This window comes from Schistocerca americana, chromosome 10 (assembly GCF_021461395.2).
Source record: "Schistocerca americana isolate TAMUIC-IGC-003095 chromosome 10, iqSchAmer2.1, whole genome shotgun sequence".
NCBI classification, from domain to species: Eukaryota; Metazoa; Arthropoda; class Insecta; order Orthoptera; family Acrididae; genus Schistocerca; species Schistocerca americana.
The window spans coordinates 173,154,918-173,169,269 of NC_060128.1; the positions used below are offsets into that span (position 1 = coordinate 173,154,918).

A 14,352-nucleotide genomic window follows, 5' to 3' on the forward strand; every position below is an offset into this window, starting at 1 on the left:
GGTCAGAACAGTGTTTGTATAGTTTTGGGTGCGTTGTATCGCAATTCGAATGTGGACAAATAGTTGGTGTTAGTATAGAGCGCGCTTTTGTAACCACGGAAGCCGAAGTGTGTAGTTTCTCAAGAGGTATGTATCGAAGATTTATACTGCATACAGGGAAAGCGGAGAAACATCATGCGCTAAGTCTCAACGGGGACGACATAACATTGCAGGTTGCATAAAACGATATCGGTAGAGGAGCTAAATCTCCCATATAGGCACATATTCTGTAGCGTAGTGACTGTGTTGGATATCGCTAATGTTCAAGTTGCTACACTTCCTAAACTTACTTACAGAAGTGTGCCAGGCACAATTTTTCTTCCACAACATGTTTCAGGAGTTTAAATATCCGTCTATTAGTACGATATGTGTCCTGTGTGTACGACTTTGACGTAACCTAGATCTACATCTACGTGATTACTCTGCTATTCACAATAAAGTGCCTCGCAGAGGGTTCAATGAACCGAGCGCTTTAATTTTTCTGTGCCAGCCCTGATTTCTTATGTTATCGGGATGTTCATTTCTCCCTATGTAGGTGGGCGCCAACACAATGTTTTCGCAATCGGAGGAGAAAACTGGTGATTGGAATTTCTTGAGAAGATCCCGTCGCAAACGAAAAACGCCTTTGTTTTAATGATTACCACTCAAATTCACGTATCGTGTCTATGGCACTATCTCCCCTATTTCGAGATAATACAAAACGACATGCCCTACTTTGCACTTATTCGATGGCATCCGTCAGACCCAACTGGTGCGGATCCCACACTGCGTAGCAAGATATAAATAAAAATCTAAAGTGTTTAGTAAAAAAAATTTGCGTGTGCAACGATAAGAATGAAGTGGGAATGTATTCACATTTTTTGATACTTGCAAACTGTCATCAAATCCTACAGCGTACTTCCCGTTGACCTAAAACCATGTCATCTACCAACATCCAAGGTTTAACTGTAGGAATAGGGGAAAAATTCGAAAATTGTGAATTTGAAACTATACCACAAATTGTTTTTTTATCATTTGTTATCTGTCCGTCCGTCTCTTAAGACCCCTTTTTTTCAGGAACGGGTGGACGTGATAAATTGACATTTATGTGACGTACTGATGACTACAGTACTCTGGTGGAGAAAAAAGATTATGCTTCTGAGTCAGTGCAATTAAAAGAGATGGCCATTTATGTCACACATTTCGATAGTACCAAACTCACTCAGTAAAACCTACAGGCCACTTCTCCTTCGCTTAGAATCATGAAATTTGGCAAGAAGAAACGTTTGACTGTGGAACTAAAGAGAAAACATCAGAAAATCGTTAATTTTTAATTATATCATACGTAAAATATTCCTTTTGTTATTTGTTACACGACTTCAAACTTCAAATTAAAAGATTTTCGGAAGTCTTGGAATTCCTGGGATCTATAAACTTGCCAGTATCAACGTCGAGATGCATGATTCCTGGAATGAATGAACTGCCTACATGTACATAATTGTGTACAGAAACATCAGTTCAAAATGGCTCAAATGGCTCTAAGCACACATACATGACCGAGGCAGGATTCGAACCTGCGACCGCAGCAGCAGCGCGGTTCCGGACTGAAGCGCTTAGAACCGCTCGGCCAAAACGGCCGACAGAACCATCAGTCCGCGAGTTTCTAAATTCTTGGCCATCTGGAACTTCCACTTTGGTCAGTTTCATTTCTGGCCAAGTCCTGCATGTACCAGAAATCTGGACGAAGAAGGTGTTGACGAGCGTATGCCATCCCCTGTTAGAAGCAGTAAGGCCGGGCGGAGAATCGCACCTTCCACTGTTTAAAAAATCGCTGCACCGCGCACTTGTTTATTCAGACACAAATCGAGAACTTGCCGCCCACCCGCAGAATGTCAGCATGTGCTGACAACTGTAGCGGACGTGCAGCACGTATAAAAAATGTTCCCGACAATCTTCCAAAACAAACCCCCGAGCCCCGTTGCGTTTGATTTCGGTGACACCTCAATCAGAACTGGTGGTGAAATTCGCGGTGCGCGATCCGCAGGGCAAACACACAGGCTGATGGCTGCCCACGCGACAAGTTGTTTCATTTAAAACTTGGCGGCCAATCCGTCATGCGGACACCCTCTTCCATCACCCCGCCCCCTCCTCACGCCCACAACAGTTCACCTCCCCCCCCTAGTCCCACACTACACCACCCTCCCACCGCCTTTGCGGGACAGAATTTACGATTCCTCTGCGTTACACCTGCCGTCTCAGTATACTGCGTCTCTTGTGTTGATGATAATTCAAGCTGACGAAAGATGAAGATTTCGGTTTAAAATCCTGTCGATGCGGGGACATTAGAAATGCAGCACAAGATCTACAATGGTGAGGAAATGCGTTTCTTTATTCTTTCTTCCCGAAGGAAACATACAAGCGTTTGCCTTTGATAATCGGGGCATCACAAAAAAAATATAAATCCGAGTAATTTTTGATAACATTTCTAGTGGAGAAACGGCGGTTGGCTAAAAGTACTTTAAAAATTGGATTAAAAGAGTCTCGACCGCAATGAAACATTTCAATGGGTACGGGTATAGGTCATTATATATATTTGATCAAAAGTATCCGGAAACCTGGCTGAAAATGACTTGGAAGTTCGTGGGGCCCTCCATTGGTAATGCTGGAATTCAATATGGTGTTGGCCGGCCGGTGTGGCCGTGCGGTTCTAGGCGCTTCAGTCTGGAACCGCGTGACCGCTACGGTCGCAGGTTCGAATCCTGCCTCGGGCGTGGATGTGTGTGATGTCCCTAGGTTAGTTAGGTTTAAGTAGTTCTATGTTCTAGGGTACTGATGACCTCAGATGTTAAGTCCTATAGTGCTCAGAACCCTTTTGAAACATTTTTTTGTTGTTGTCATATCTGCCTCTGAAATGCTCCTTTGAAAAAGGAGCGTGCCTCCAACGTCAACGTTCCCTTTAACAGAAGATATTTTAAAAGTCGATAAAGGGATACACAGAGATAAGAAGAAAACACGTAGGAAGTAATTCGACCTTCGCGCTATTTCTCATACAGATTAGTAACACGATAACAATAAGAAAATCTTCATACAACGAGGAAGGCATACTTTATGGACATATTCGGTCCAGCCACATTAATTTGACCGCCGTCTGTGACTGATGTTAACGAGCAATATTCACTCTGAAACGGCGTGTGGCAGCACTAGCAGTGGAGGGCATACGAGGTGCGACAATAAAGTAATGAGACTGATTTTCTTTGCAAGATGTGGCAACCCTGCAGGCTTGCGTAGGCACAAGATCTTTGTCTATAAGCTGCTTCTAGTCCATGTGGCACATCGATGCAACTGCTCACTCGTGAGTTGTGCTGTAATAAGTTAACACGTGTTTGTGTCTCTCGTCACGGAAATGGTACCACATAATATTGCGCAATGGTATACCATTTGTTTTTGCGTTATTTTGGGTGAAAACGCGACGACAACTTACGGTAAACTTCAGAATGCTTTTGGAGATGAGATTATGTCAAGAGCTCAAGTTTTTCGTTGGCATAAAATGTTTAGTGAAGGCAGAACAAATACTGAAGACCACAGTGGACGACCATCAACCTCACATCCCATAGGTGTGCAGGCTAGTGCATAACAGGGATGTTATTGTCGTGTAACGTCTCCGTCACGGGCCGTGCATTATGAACAGGTATTCTATCGTGTTCAAAGGTGCAACCGCCATCCCCGATTTGCTCTTCAACACTGGGAAGCAAGAAGGTGCTTTTTTTTTTTTTTTTTTTTTTGTCGTCATTCTACTGACTGGTTTGATGCGGCCCACCACGAATTCCTTTCCTGTGCTAACCTCTTCATCTCAGAGTAGCACTTGAAACCTACGTCCTCAATTATTTGCTTGACGTATTCCAATCTCTGTCTTCCTCTACAGTTTTTGCCCTCTACAGCTCCCTCTAGTACCGTGGAAGTCATTCCCTCATGTCTTAGCAGATGTCCTATCATCTTGTCCCTTCTCCTTATCAGTGTTTTCCACATATTCCTTTCCTCTCCGATTCTGCGTAGAACCTCCTCATTCCTTACCTTATCAGTCCACCTAATTTTCAACATTCGTCTATAGCACCACATCTCAAATGCTTCGATTCTCTTCTGTTCCGGTTTTCCCACAGTCCATGTTTCACTACCATACAATGCTGTACTCCAGACGTACATCCTCAGAAATTTCTTCCTCAAATTAAGGCCGGTATTTGATATTAGTAGAATTCTCTTGGCCAGAAATGCCTTTTTTGCCATAGCGAGTCTGCTTTTGATGTCCTCCTTGCTCCGTCCGTCATTGGTTATTTTACTTCCTAGGTAGCAGAATTCCTTAACTTCATTGACTTCGTGACCATCAATCCTGATGTTAAGTTTCTAGCTGTTCTCATTTCTACTACTTCTCATTACCTTCGTCTTTCTCCGATTTACTCTCAAACCATACTGTGTACTCATTAGACTGTTCATTCCGTTCAGCAGATCATTTAATTCTTCTTCACTTTCACTCAGGATAGCAATGTCATCAGCGAATCGTATCATTGATATGCTTTCACCTTGTATTTTAATTCCACTCCTGAACCTTTCTTTTATTTCCATCATTGCTTCCTCGATGTACAGATTGAAGAGTAGGGGCGAAAGGCTACAGCCTTGTCTTACACCCTTCTTAATACGAGCTCTTCGTTCTTGATCGTCCACTCTTATTATTCCCTCTTGGTTGTTGTACATATTGTATATGACCCGTCTCTCCCTATAGCTTATCCCTACTTTTTTCAGAATCTCGAACAGCTTGCACCATTTTATATTGTCGAACGCTTTTTCCAGGTCGACAAATCCTATGAAAGTGTCTTGATTTTTCTTTAGCCTTGCTTCCAGTAATAGTCGTAACGTCAGAATTGCCTCTCTCGTCCCTTTACTTTTCCTAAAGCCAAACTGATCGTCACCTAGCGCATTCTCAATTTTCTTTTCCATTCTTTTGTATATTATTCTTGTAAGCAGCTTCGATGCATGAGCTGTTAAGCCGATTGTGCGATAATTCTCGCACTTGTCAGCTCTTGCCGTCTTCGGAATTGTGTGGATGATGCTTTTCCGAAAGACAGATGGTATGTCGTCAGACTCATATATTCTACACACCAATGTGAATAGTCGTTTTGTTGCCACTTCCCCCAATGATTTTAGAAATTCTGATGGAATGTTGTCTATCCCTTCTGCCTTATTTGACCGTAAGTCGTCCAAAGCTTTTCTCCATCAACTCATGTTTCTTCTTCTATCACATCAAACAAATCTTCACCCTCATAGAGGCTTTCAATGTATTCTTTCCACCTATCTGCTCTCTCCTCTGCATTTAACAGTGGAATTCCCATTGCATTCTTAATGTTACCACCGTTGCTTTTAATGTCACCAAAGGTTGTTTTGACTTTCCTGTATGCTGAGTCGGTCCTTCCGACAACCATATCTTTTTCGAAATCTTCACATTTTTCCTGCAACCATTTTGTCTTAGCTTCCCTGCACTTCCTATTTATTTCATTCCTCAGCGACTTGTATTTCTGTATTCCTGATTTTCCCCGAACATGTTTGTACTTCCTCCTTTCATCAATCAACTGAAGTATTTCTTCTGTTACCCATGGTTTCTTCCCAGCTACCTTCTTTGTACCTATGTTTTCCTTCCCAACTTCTGTGATGTCCCTTTTTAGAGATGTCCATTCCTCTTCAACTGTACTGCCTACTGTGCTATTCCTTATTGCTGTATCTATAGCGTTCGAGAGCTTCAAACGTATCTCGTCATTCCTTAGTACTTCCGTATCCCACTTCTTTGCGTATTGATTCTTCCTGACTAATGTCTTGAACTTCAGCCTACTCTTCATCACTACTATATTGTGATCTGAGTCTATATCTGCTCCTGGGTACGCCTTACAATCCAGTATCTGATTTCTGAAAATCTGTCTGACCATGATGTAATCTAATTGAAATCTTCCGTATCTCCCGGCCTTTTCCAAGTATATCTCCTCCTCTTGTGATGTTGAAAGGGTAATGCAGTATGTAAAGGGGGACGAAAATCTAATAGTCATGGGCGACTGGTATGCAGTTGCAGGGGAAGGAGTAGAAGAAAAGGTTACAGAAGAATATGCGCTTGGGACAAGGAATAAAAGAGGAGAAAGACTAATTGAGTTCTGTAACAAGTTTCAGCTAGTAATAGCGAATACCCTGCTCAAGAAGGTGCTATAATTTTAATTATTATTGTGTTTATACTGGTTGCTGGTGAGGACGAGAGTTAGTTATTAGTATTTTATTAATGATCTCATTCATAAGCAGCCATATCACAGTCGCTCAAGAAAGTTATAATTAAGCTTTACTTGTTTAATCAGAAACGGACAATGACTTTCTTGGTTCGCAGTCTCGATGATTCGAAGCGATCTGCAGTCCTGTGTAAATAAAATGTCTTGGTTTTCTTGCGTTGCGTAGTCAGTCGGGAAACCTCAGACCAAGCGGAAAGTTTGCTTTGATAGAGTTTAACTATCCGATGATATAATGGAGCTCTTGGATCTAATAATTGCAGGTTCGTTTCCAATTCATCTGAAGTTCCCTTCTGATTACCAACGAAACGACACCTCCGTGCAAATTTCCAATTAGAGAATACATATATAATGAAATTCCTTACACACTTTTGATGTAAATGCTCAGTATATATTTTCTTGAGTAGCATACAATATATTTTCAATCGCTTTCTTCCAGTAATCTTGATAGAAAAATGACAATTATTCAATGCGGCTATTCGGCACGGAGAAAATCCTAGAAGTCCCCTCAACACACCAAATAGAATATTACAAAGAGTAATTATGCGCTCATGGAATAGTACTGAACTACTTCTTTGCGCATCGATTCTGCGAGCATATAGATGGTCAAGAAGGAAACGTAATTCACGCATAACTATTGTATCCCCCTTTTATTTCGCTGTTTCAATTAATTATTGAAAACTAGTGTATGCTGACGTTAGCGGCATCTGGTCAACTTACTACACAAACATCTTGAGGCTACTGACAACATGACTCGTGCATGTGATGTGATTTATATGTATTTGACCATGCTGGTGCTGATTCTGCATTTAACAGTTGACTATGCCACTATGGCTGCAATGCATTAGGACTTTGTTTTAATGAGACAGGTATGCCTCTTCACATTTAAAGCGCACAAATGTAAATTTTGCCAGTACTACTTTTCAATATGCTCTATGTATTGTTCTTAAGCTGTATACAGTTTGCGAGTCTATTTATATTTTTTCCCATTTTTGCTGCAGATCTGATGATGGTCATTAAAGACCGAAACCGGTAATCTGTTAAACAAAAAGATTGAATTAAGTTTCCTTTAATTTACGTCTATGGTCACACTCATAGAATTGTGCAAGGATAATTAGTAGAATATAAAGAGATATTACAGTGCTTAAAACATCAACGTGCGCCTGTGCTGTGATAGTGCCACGCAAAACAACAAAGGGTACAAGGCCCCTCCATGAAAAACACGACCACACCATAACACCACCGCCTCCGAATTTTACTGTTTGCACTACACGTGCTGACAGATGACGTTCACCGGGCATTCGGCATACCCATTGGATCGCCACATTGTGTATCGTGATTCGTCACTCCACACATCGTTATTCCATTGTTCAATCATCCAATGTTTATGCTCCTTTCACCAAGCGAGGCGTCGCTGGACATTTACCAGCGTGATGTGTGGCTAATGAACAGCCGCTCGACCATGAAATCCAGGTTTTCTCACCTCCCACCTAACTGTCATAGTACTTGCAATGGATCCTGATACAGTTTGGAATTCCTGAGTAATGGTTTGGATAGATGTCCGCCTATTGAACATTACGACCCTCTTCAACTGTCGGCAGTCTCTGTCAGTCAACAGACGAAGTTTTCCTGTACGCTTTTGTGCTGTATGTGTCCCTTCACGTTTCCACTTCGCCATCACATTGGAAACAGTGGACCTAGGGATGTGTAGGAGTGTGGAAATCTCGCGTGACTCCCAATCACCTGACCACGTACGAAGTACGTCAGTTCCACGGAGCGCCCCATTCTGCTATCACGATGTCTAACGACTACTGAGGTTGCTGGTATGGAGTACCTGGTAGTAGGTGGCAGCAGAATGCACCTAACATGAAAAATGTTTTTGGGGGTGTCGGGATACTTTCGATCACATAGTATATATGTCTCACCAGGCCGTTTTCACCATGACGGTAGGTGGTGGCGGTGAACCGAGCAAATCCGCTGTCACCTGCAACCATAGTGAAAGGGCCTGGGATGGTCGAATACTAACCGAAACCCGCAGCGATTGGAATAAATGTTTTATTGCAGTCGAGACTGTTTGTAACTTGTTTTAAAAATAAATTTGAGTGGCGGTTTGACTGCTTTCCTTTGGAAAACGAATGCTCTGTCCCTTTGACAGAATTTACCGAAAACCCACCACAAAACAATTTTATTTATTCATTCGTATGGCTCGCATTCAATGTAAAAATACAGGTATACAAAATTAGTATATGTCTATAGTAAGAATACAGAAAGCCAAAACGACATATAAAACTAGCCAAATGTCGATATCTAAGTTCCTAATCTATATAAGAGCTGTAGCATCAGCTTTCATGAAGTCGCTCCAACAGCCCCGATAAGAACGCAAGGGACATTCATCTCTAATGACAAAAACGAAAGAAATTCTGTGATGAAGTAGCGAAATTGTTGTAATACATGTATGATACACCAAACATGATGCGCTAAAGAATCTGTTATAGGGATGCGTATTCAAACACAGAGGTATGTAAACAGACAGAATACGGCGCTGCGTTCGGCAACACCTATGTACGTCAAGTGTCTGGTGCAGTTGTTGGGTCGGCTACTGCTGCTACAATGTTAGGTTGTCAAGATTTAAGAGTCAGAATGAGATTTCCACTCTGCAGCGGAGTGTGCTCTGATATGAAACTTCCTGGCAGATTAAAACTGTGTGCCGGACCGAGACTCGAACTCGGGACCTTTGCCTTTCTCGGGCAAGTGCTCTACCAACTGAGCTACCCAGGCACGACTCACGCCCCGTCCTCACAGCTTTAGTTCTGCCAGTATCTCGCCTCCTACCTTCCAAACTTTACAGAAGCTCTCCTGATTTAAGAGTGTTTCAACGTGGTGTTATAGTCGGCGCACGAGCAATAGGACACAGCATCTACGAGGTAGCAATGAAGAGGGGATTTTCCTGTACGACCATTTCACAAGTGTACCGTGCGTATCAGGAATCCGATAAAACATCAAATCTCCTACATCACTGGGGCTGGAAAAAGATCCTGCAACAACCGGACCAACGACGACTGAAAAGAATCGTTCCAGGGAACCTAATTACAACCCTTCCGCAAATTGCTGCAAATTTCAATGCTGTGCCATCAACAAGTGTCAGCATGCGAACCATTCAAAGAAACGTCATCGATATGGCTGTTGGTAAACGAAGGCCCGCTTGTGTATCCAGCACTCGGCACAAAGACAAGAACTAGGGACCAACTTGCCTAAGGAGAGCATAAAGTGAAACCCCTATCAACCAAAACAGTGGATGCCTCCAGTCCAGTGGTAACGCAACAGAATACTGATACCAGAACTCATACTGGCAAGTTATTTGTAAATTTCACCTTATTCTGTGATCACTGAAATAGCATTTCATATCCTCTCAACGTGTGAAGTTCCATTTCGTTTTTTTTTTTTTTTTTTTTTTTTTTTTTTTTTTTTGTCCTCTCTAGAAGTTTAAATATTTTTTTCAGAAATTGTATTTAGGCAGTTTTTTCACGGTATACATAAAAAGAACCTTTAGCAGATCTGTACAGCACAACCGAAGTCAATTTTTTTTTTTAAATATGTCATTGTGGACTTTTCTCGCTCTTGTCTGTTGTATCCTACATCGGTTCCATATTTTTGTCTAACATTCACAAACATTACTTCTAAAGGCGTTAATGGTGTTACGAGGTACCTTTTCGTGGCTGACATTTTCTTTCATATGAAACATACATTTCGAGACTTTTGTAGAGCTCCATACCACGTTTTACCCTGTGTGCCCCGCAGTTTGCCCGGACAGCGTAACTTTGGCGCCGTATTCGTCTCTCACAGTACTTTCTGAGTATAATAGAGAGGAAGGATTTCGGTGGCAAATCGGTGAGCTGAATTGTGCACTTTAAAAATTCTGGCTGCAGGCGTCTGTATCGTGGGGTCAGAGGGCGTTTAAACGGGGTTCGCAATTTCCGACACTTTTCCGAATAGCCCGCTGCGGTTGTAGAGGTGTACGGCAGTTAAAAGCCACGACCGCAGATGGCAAAAAATAAATAAAAAAGAGAAACGGGTTAAAAATGGAGGGGGCGCGAAGAGCTATCCCACCGTCCCCCCCCCCTCTCTCTCTCTCTCTCTCTCTCTCTCTCTCTCTCTCTCTCTCTCACTCACACACACACACACACACACTCACACACACACACACACACACACTGTATGTGAAGTCATGCATTTGACACCTGTTATGTGCACGTAACGAGCAATGACGGCCGTCGGAAAAAATAAAATAAAAAGTAAAAAAAAGAAAAAGCTATCGGTGGTGGCGTCGACATGCTATGCGATTTCTTTGCACGCGGAATATCCCGTTATAATTGCACAGTTTCAGATGCGGAAATAATGACCCCCATCAGCGTAGAGAAATTATCAGAATATGCGATACGATTTTTCGAATATTACCTGTGCACTAGCTTGAGCGGACAAAAGTTAGAACACAGTGAACTGTAGACGGAACTAGCGCGTCTTGGACGCAACTCAATATGTTTAATAATCCTTGGATGTAGCTACGAACGTGAGTGTCTTTAAAGATAGGTGTCAATAACGGGACGCGTTACGTCCGGGAAACTGGTAATTCTTAGCGGACACTGCACTTAGTGTGATTTTTCCCGGATTTCTTCAGGTGTGCGTACATTTCTATTTGTTCATATACACTGCACAGTCACATTCTATATCTACATCTACATACATACTCCGCAATCCACCATACGGTGCGTGGCGGAGGGTACCTCGTACGACAACTAGCATCTTCTCTCCCTTTTCCACTCCTAAACAGAACGAGGGAAAAATGACTGATTATATGCCTCTGTACGAGCCCTAATCTCTCTTATCTTATCTTTGTGGTCTTTCCGCGAAATGTATGTTGGCGGCAGTAAAATTGTACTCCAGTCAGCCTCAAATGTTGGTTCTCTAAATTTCCTCAGTAGCGATTCACGAAAAGAACGTCTCCTTTCCTCCAGAGACTCCCACCCGAGTTCCTGAAGCATTTCCATAACCCTCCCGTGATGATCAAACCTACCAGTAACAAATCTAGCAGCCCGCCTCTGAATTGCTTCTATGTCCTCCCTCAATCCGACCTGATAGGGATCCCAAACGCTCGAGCAGTACTCAAGAATAGGTCATATTAGTGTTTTATAAGCGGTCTCCTTTACAGATGAACCACATCTTCCCAAAATTCTACCAATGAACCGAAGACGACTATCCGCCTTCCCCACAACTGCCATTATATGCTTGTCCCACTTCATATCGCTCTGCAATGTTACGCCCAAATATTTAATAGACGTGACTGTGTCAAGCGCTACACTACTAATGGAGTATTCAAACATTACAGGATTCTTTTTCCTATTCATCTGCATTACTTTACATTTATCTATATTTAGAGTTAGCTGCCATTCTTTATACCAATCACAAATCCTGTCCTAGTCATCTTGTATCATCCTACAGTCACTCAATGACGACACCTTCCCGTACACCACAGCATCATCAGCAAATGGCTGCACATTGCTATCCACCCTATCCAAAAGATCATTTGTGTAGATAGAAAACAGCGGACCTACCCTCACCTCCTATGAACACTCACCATCGAGGACAACGTACTCGGTTCTATTAGTTAAGAAGTCTTCGAGCCACTCACACACTTGGGAACCAATCCCATATGCTCGTAGCTTATTTAGGATTCTGCAGTGGGGCACCGAGTCAAACGCTTTCCGGAAGTCAAGGAATATGGCATCCGTCTGATACCCTTCATCCATGGTTCGCTAGTTATCGTGTTAAAAACGGGCGAGTTGCGTTTCGCAGGAGCGATGCTTTCTAAAGCCGTGCTGATGCATGGACAGCAACTTCTCTGTCTCAAGGAAATTCATTATATTCGAACTGAGAATATGTTCGAGAATCCTGCAACAAACCGATGTTAAGGACATTGGTCTGTAATTTTGAGGATCCGTCCTTCTACACTTCTTACATACAGGCGTCACCTCTTAATGTGACCACCTCTCAAAATCCTGAATAATCACGTTCTGCAGGGCGAAACGTGCGGGAAGAGAATCAATGACGGTTATGGAACGTACAGACAGGAATGTGGAGCCATGTCGATTCCATGGCGTTACGTTTCTCGGCTGAGAATCCATGGCGCGAACAAAAAAAATGGCTCTGAGCACTATGGGACTTAACTTCTGAGGTCATAAGTTCCCTAGAACTTAGAACTACTTAAACCTAACTAACCTAAGGACATCACACACATCCATGCCCGAGGCAGGATTCGAACCTGTGACCGTAGCGGTCTCGCGGTTCCGGATTGTAGCGCCTAGAACCGCACGGCCATCCCGGCCGGCCATGGCGCCTACAGACCGATCAAGGTGGTCCAGCACATTCTCTATTGGGTTTAAATCCGGCGAGTTTTGTGGCCAGGAGACTCATCAAAGTGCTCTCCAAACCAAGCACGTGCACTGCGAGCTGTGTGACACGTTCCATTGTCCTGCTGGAAGATGCCATCGTGCCGGGGAAAAAGAAGCCGCAATCAGTGGTGGACGTGCTCCATAAGGATAAATGCACACTTTTTTTGATCGCCTGAGCCTTCCAGAAGGACGAGATCACCCAAGGAACGCCACGAAAACATTCCCCAAACAATAATTCTCTGACTATTGCTGCAGGGTGCTTTCAGACATTTCACACCGTAGACGTCATCGGTCATCTTTCGGATGGAGCGTGAGAAATGATTCGCCTGAAAGCGCCACCTGTCGCCTCTCAGTTGACGTCCAATTGCAGGACTACTGCGCAAATTCCAGCCTTCGACGGCGATGAAAAGCAATCAGCATGGGTGCACGAACAAGGCACCTGCTGTGGGGACCCATAAGCAGCAACGTTCGCTGAACTGTCCTTGAGGAGGCACTGTTGGTAGCCCTTGGTTCATCTGGGCGGTCAGTTGTCGAACAGTTGCACGTCTGAAACTTCCTGGCAGATTAAAACTGTGTGCCGGACCGAAACTCGAACTCGGAACCTTTGCCAGGAAGTTTCATATCAGCGCACACTCCGCAGCAGGGTGAAAATCTCATTCTACGAGGGCAGTTCAATAAGTAATGCAACACATTTTTTTTCTGAAACGGGTTGTTTTATTCAGCATTGAAATACACCAGGTTATTCCCCAATCTTTTAACTACACAACACTATTTTTCAACGTAATCTCCATTCAATGCTACGGCCTTACGCCACCTTGAAATGAGGGCCTGTATGCCTGCACGGTACCATTCCACTGGTCGATGTCGGAGCCAACGTCGTACTGCATCAATAACTTCATCATCCGCGTAGTGCCTCCCACGGATTGCGTCCTTCATTGGGCCAAACATATGGAAATCCGACGGTGCGAGATCGGGGCTGTAGGGTGCATGAGGAAGAACAGTCCACTGAAGTTTTGTGAGCTCCTCTCGGGTGCGAAGACTTGTGTGAGGTCTTGCGTTGTCATGAAGAAGGAGAAGTTCGTTCAGATTTTTGTGCCTACGGACACGCTGAAGTCGTTTCTTCAATTTCTGAAGAGTAGCACAATACACTTCAGAGTTGATCGTTTGACCATGGGGGAGGACATCGAACAGAATAACCCCTTCAGCGTCCCAGAAGACTGTAACCATGACTTTACCGGCTGAGGGTATGGCTTTAAACTTTTTCTTGGTAGGGGAGTGGGTATGGCGCCACTCCATTGATTGCCGTTTTGTTTCAGGTTCGAAGTGATGAACCCATGTTTCATCGCCTGTAACAATCTTTGACAAGAAATTGTCACCCTCAGCCACATGACGGGAAAGCAATTCCGCAAAGATGGTTCTCCTTTGCTCTTTATGGTGTTCGGTTAGACAACGAGGGACCCAGCGTGACAGCACTACCAACAGAGATGTCAAGTTGAGCACTGAGTTGTTTGATGGTGATCCGTCGATCATCTCGAACGAGTGTGTTCGCACGCTCCGCCATTGCAGGAGTCACAGCT

The 14,352-nt window shown here is 43.5% G+C and overlaps 1 protein-coding gene and 1 non-coding gene across 3 annotated transcripts in view; one reads left to right on the forward strand and one right to left on the reverse strand.

Annotated features, from left to right (window-relative positions):
• Positions 1 to 14,352, forward strand: part of LOC124552621 — a 454,634-nt gene that overhangs the window by 263,410 nt on the left and 176,872 nt on the right. The window lies entirely within an intron of this gene.
• On the reverse strand, positions 9,033 to 9,107 carry Trnas-aga. The gene has a single exon. It is a non-coding gene; the product is annotated as a tRNA-Ser (tRNA).